The sequence below is a fragment of the Rattus norvegicus genome, chromosome 19 (genome assembly GCF_036323735.1).
Source record: "Rattus norvegicus strain BN/NHsdMcwi chromosome 19, GRCr8, whole genome shotgun sequence".
NCBI lineage: Eukaryota > Metazoa > Chordata > Mammalia > Rodentia > Muridae > Rattus > Rattus norvegicus.
The window spans coordinates 71,803,045-71,809,044 of NC_086037.1; positions in this window are offsets into that span (position 1 = coordinate 71,803,045).

The following is a 6,000-nucleotide window of genomic DNA, read 5'->3' on the forward strand; positions in this document are numbered from 1 at the left end:
ACTTGGTACTTTTTTGTAGTTGTTTCATGTGTGTGTGTGTGTGTGTGTGTGTGTGTGTGTGATGTAGGCATATTCATGTGGGCATGTAGGCATATTCATACGCATGCATGCGGAGCCAGAAGTTGGTGCCTAGTGTCTTTCTCTATCACTCTTCATGGTTTGGGGTTTGTAGCCTGAAACATCAATTCGAGCCTCCTCAGCCTCCATGTTGGATTGCATGTCCGCACAGTACCAAGGCTTTGCATGAGCGCTAGGGACTGAACTCAAGTCCTCATGATTGTGCAATGGCATTTTACAGACTGTGACCTCTCTCCCAGCTTGGCCTCAAATTCTTGATCTTCTTTCTGCCTCAGCCACCTCTAGGACACTAGGATTACAGTCATGTATATATACATCTGGCAGATGATTCCTTTTTCAAACTGATGCCATATGCCTCCTTGGGCTGAGCCAGCCATGCCTACAAAGTCTGGTTCCTGGGCAGAGAAGCCATCTTCACATTTTCCCCGAAGGCACAGTGTGGAGTGGCCAGGGAGCCAATCCTCTCATACACCAGGTGTGGGGAATGTGCTCCCCTTTGGACCTAAATCACAGAGAAAAGTTGTCTGAGTCAGGGTTTTACTGCTGTGAACAGACACCATGACCAAGGCAACTCTTATAAAGGACAACATTTAATCGGGGCTGGCTTACAGGCTCAGAGGTTCAGTCCATTATCATCAAGGCGTGAACATGGCAGCATCCAGGCAGGCATGGTGCAGGAGGAGCTGAGAGTTCTACATCTTCAGCTGAAGGCTATACTGGCTTCCAGGTGAGGATCTTAAGCCCATGCTCACAGTGACACACCTACGCCAACAAGGCCACACCTCCTAATAGTGCCACTCCCTAAGCCAGGCATATACAAACCATCACAGTAGCCTTACAGTACAGGCAGCTCAGCAACTCGGGGCAGAGTCTGGGACTGAACTTAGATGTTTAGTTGTGAGCCTAGCCTTTCACAGTTGAGCCATCTCTCCACCCCAGGGGACTGAACTTACTAGAGCTGCCTTTAATCCTGGACCCCACACAACAATCTGCAAACACACACAGCATTTGGAGCAGCCGTCCCAATTCTGGCTCTGCTGACGACGATTACTCCGGTCCACAGAGTGTCCCTCTCGGTGTCCCCCACCCTCTAGGAATGGCCAGCCATCAAGAATAACAATAAACAAGACAGAGGAGAGAGAAGGATGGCGGATGGTGGGGCTGTCCTCCATACCAATGGTTGACCGTGCTACAGGCCCCTTGCTGGGCTTTGGATTTTTATGGCTGGTCCTAGGCTTGAGCATTTGAAATGTCAGTCCACTGTGTCCTTCACTGTGATGGTCGTTGAAACTGCTAGAGGGAACCACAGGGCCCTACCTTCCTCCAGTCTTCCAAGTCAACCAAATGTTCAGCCTGCTAGAGTCTCAAACCAGACCACTGACCTGGCTACTGTCCTTCCTGGCTTTCCCCTCTTCCAAGTTAGGGAGTTTGTGGGAGAGCAGGCTCAGCCTTCCCTACGAGATCTCGCTGCAGGTTGCCCTCAGTGACACCTACTCTGTTTCTGAGTCTCATGGAACAGATGACAGCTTGGTGCATCAAACCTCTTTCCTGTTAGGGGGTGCCTTGGAGAGTCCCTTAGCCCACTCTAGAGCACAGAGTCTAACCCATATCAGAAAATACCTGGGTTCAGTGCACAGATGAAGGTGTACCTCCCACCAGAGCAGCTCTCCAACGGCTTTCTGGCCACGGCCTATGACATGACTCTTAGAGTTACATTTTTACTGGCAACAACTGTGACTTCTGACCTTCTAAAATTGGGAGCAGAAAAAATGAACAGGAGCAGTAATGGGGGCAGGAAGCACTCCACTAAGACATTCTGTACCATCCATCCACAACTTCTGTTTGGTGGTGGTGGTGGTGGTGGTGGTGGTGGTGGTGGTATGCGTATGGGGGGAGGAGTGTGTTTTCAAATGGCAGGAAATATTTTCCAGATACACTGTGCTGGCATTGCCAAGCACATGTTAATGCCAGGGTTACAAAAACCAGCTGTGGAGAGGTTTCAGGGAAAGATTTGTCCTATCTAGAAGACTCCCACTTTCTTTACTGTGTACCTGAGGGAGGATATGTGTGTGGCCTATTGCAATAGTTATGTGCAAGGTACTTGAGTGGCAGGTCCTTATGATCCCTCAGTGCCCGAATCCTCACACTCAACTAAATGTGACGGTACATGCCTGTAATCCCAGCACTTGGGAGGTGAAGGCAGAAGGATCAAGAGTTCAAGACCATTCCCATCTACAGAACAAGTTCACAGTCAGCCTAGGATACATGAAATCCTTTCTCAAAGGCTCAAAAGTTCCTCCCCATACCAAAAGAATCTCTCTCACAGACACATTCCAGAAACTGTTACAAGACTCATGCTACAGATGCCAGGAAGGCTCAAAAGGGCAAGGAAAGGTTGGGCTGCAGTAGTAAGAACACATGGTGGCCCCCGTGGGTCAGTTCCAACCTCCCCTCTCCCCTTTTCTCTGCATGTGAGTGTGTGGAAGTGAGTTCATATGTGTGTGTACGTGTCTGTGTGCATGTTGTGTGTGTGAGTTCATCTATGTGTGCTTGTGTGTGAATGCATGTGCATGTGTGTGTTCAAGTGTATGTGTGTGCATACAGGTGTGTTAGTTCATCTGTGTGCATATGCTTGTGGGCAAGTATGTGTGTGCGTGTGTGTGAGTTCATCTGTGTGTGTGAGTTCATCTGTGTGTGTGAGTTCATCTGTGTGAGTATGTGGGTGGAAGCCAGATGCTGACTTCAGGGTCCTTCTCTGTTGCTTCTCTCTTTTTAGATAGAGTTTCTCACTGAACCTAGACATCACTGTTTTAGCTAAACCAGCTGTCCAGAAAGCTCTAAAGCTCTTCCTGTTTCCATGCCCTAGCCCCAGCTCTGGGGTCACAGGCATGTGACCCACCAAGTCCAGCTATTTATATGGGTGTGGAAGGTCCAAACTCAGGTCCTCAAGATAGCATAGCAAACACTTTGCCCGCTGAGCCATCTCCCCAGTCCCAAGAAGGATGTTCTGTGTGTGGAACCATGACTCCCCAGTACTCCTGCTCCTCAGCTCCAAGACTTCCACTAGGTTTCTCACTCTCATTCAGTGATCAGCTCCAGCTCCAGCCTGGGGAATCTTGTCTCATCCTGTTCCTCCCATGATGCGGGGCATCCTATGCCACACTGATGCTGCGCTGCTCTGCATGCAGTGAGATTCTTCCCTCCTTCCCTCAGCTTCAGCCTAATGAAGACAACTGGGTGACTAATTGGTTAATCCTGGGAAGGCTCTCTGAAGATGAAACACGGGTGTTACTCACTGGATGAAGGCATGAACTTGTCCTAGGCCGGGTCTGAGTCAGCAGAGAGTGGCCTCCTACCTCCATACAGGCTGGTCCAGCCAGCCTAGGTCCAGCTCAAGGTCAAGGCTGTCCTATAGGAGGGCATGACAGTGCAAACCAAGGGAGACAGTGAGGTCTTGGTGGCCTGTGTGGGGTGGGCGGTTCTGAGCCTGAGAACTGGGCCCTGTTGAGGATCACCTGGCACAAGGTCCTCAGCTCATGCTTCCAAGACAGCACACGCAGCAAACCTTGGTCAGGACAGTATTTCCTGGTCATTGTTTGGAGAAATGTTTTTCCCACAGCAAATTCCTCACAAACCACAGCCCATCTCCTTCCAATCTCCTTAGCTGTGCTATCAGCCTAAGTCTTGGGAGAAAGATGTGGGCGACTTGTGGCTTCCCTTGGCCTTCCCACAAGCATCTCTCTTACGAGGGTAGAGGTGATGGCTGAGACAGGTTCTCACTATTAAAACCAGGCTGGCCCGTCAACTCTCTGTGTAGCCCAAGCTACAATTCAGCCTTCGGTCATGCCTGGCTATCCCATCTGCCTATGGGAGAAAGAAACTAGCCACATGTGATGGTAGATGTCTAACATCCCAGTATTCAGGAGGTCGAGGAAGGGAGATCAGGAGTTCAGTGATAGATGAAACCCTGTCTCAGAAAAGAAACAAGAGGAAGGAAGGAAGGAAGGAAGGGAAGAAGGAAGGAAGGAAAGAAAGAAGAAAGGAAGGAAGAAAGAAGGAGAGAGGGAGGGAGGGAAGGATGGGGGAGGGATGGATGGATGGAGGGAGGGAGGCAGGCAGGCAGGCAGGCAGGCAGGCAGGCTGACTGGTAAGCCAGTTTAAAACCAGAGGTCACAGCAGAGAATGGAAGGGAAGAAAGAGCCCTTGTGAAGATGCCCTGCACTTACCCTTGATCCTTCCAGCAGGGTTTTGACACCACAGCTGGGAGACAAGAACCTTTAAGACAGCCTTTAAGATGCAACCTGGGGTCAGATTCCCCAGTAATGGAGCAGCAGGACCCACCCCTGCCCTCCTGCACACTCCTGTAGTGACCCCCACACAATCCCCCCACCCTTGCCTCTGCCCTCTCCCTCTGCTATTTCCTTCGTCCAGAAAACAACCTTCCCAGCCAGAAGGATTCCAGGCACTTCTGCTTTTGCTCTGAAGCCGCCAACTCTTATAACATTTTCTATTCCTCGTCCTGGAGACTCTGAAACACACAGAGGACAAGGCTTTCAAGACAAATAGCAGAAGGCGACACCTTTCGTCCCAGTGCTTGGGAGGCAGAGGCAGGCAGATATCTGCGAGTTCAAGGTCAGCCTGGTCTACAGAGTTAGAACATGTCTCAAAATAAAATTAGATGAAAATTAAAACACAAAAATCTGAGATAAAACCAGGAGGGATTGCTGGGAGCTTGGGCCGGGAAAGGGGAGAGAGGTGGGTGAGTGCCTGGAGGCTTGGATCTGACTAAGGGGCAGAGCACAGCAGTAGACTGAGCTGAGAAGCTTGGGTGGCTGGGGTAGAAGAGGTTAGGAGAGAGCTGCTAGGATCTGCGAGACAAGAGCCTCTTTTCTCAATTCTCACAGTGCCATCAAGTGGCTCAATGGGTCAGTGCAGGATGTCTGTGGCAGCCTGAGCTACCTAGAGAGAGAAAAGGATTGGGGATCTACTTTACCTAGGGACTCAGAAGCACCCCTCAGAACTGAGGACCAGCCTAGAGCTTTGAGCTGTTCGGTAAATGCCAATCCTTAGCAATATTATCAGAGATGTGTGGAAAGCCTCTCCAGGCATGTGTGCAGTGTCTAATCGATTCCATGAATTCGGGCAAGCAAACTCACTGATCACCTGCTGGGCACATCACCACACACAGAGACATCTCTGGAAGAATCATACAAGAGCCACTGTCTATCTCAGCTGAGCATGGGACACACCCTATGACCCAAGTGCAAAGAGGGACCTTTTTGTTTATTTTTATGAGTACTTTTGAGTATTCTGTCTGCATGTAAATCTGTCCACCATGACCGTGCCCGTTGTTTATGATGACTGGGAGACAGCATCAGATCCCCTGAAACTGGAGTTAACAGACAATTGTGAGCTGTCATACAGATATTGGAAATGGATCCAGATCCTCTGGAAGAGCAGCCAGCCCTTCCAAGTGCTGAGCCATCTCCCTGGTCCCATAGGCAGGAAGATGTCGGTCACAAGTTCAAGGCCAGCCTGAGCCATGGAACAAACTCTATCTCATAGGGAAAGGGACAGAATGGGAAGATAGCTCAGTGGGTGAATTCCTTGCTTCACAAGCATGAGGACTTGAGTTCAGGTCCCAGGACCCATCTTAAGGGAGTGGGGGCTAGGGAGCATGGCATGATGTTATATGAACTGCAATCCCAGTGCTGAGAAGGCAGAGGACAAGAGGGGCTCCCGGGGTAGCTGAACAGTGAGCTCCAGGTTTGGTGACATTCTAGAAAAATAAGATGAAGGACAGAAGACACCCAACGTGGATCTCTGGCCTTCGTATACACAAGTACACACATGCATGCACAAGTACACCTGCATGCACACAATACACACACACACACACACACACACACCACACAAAGGGAA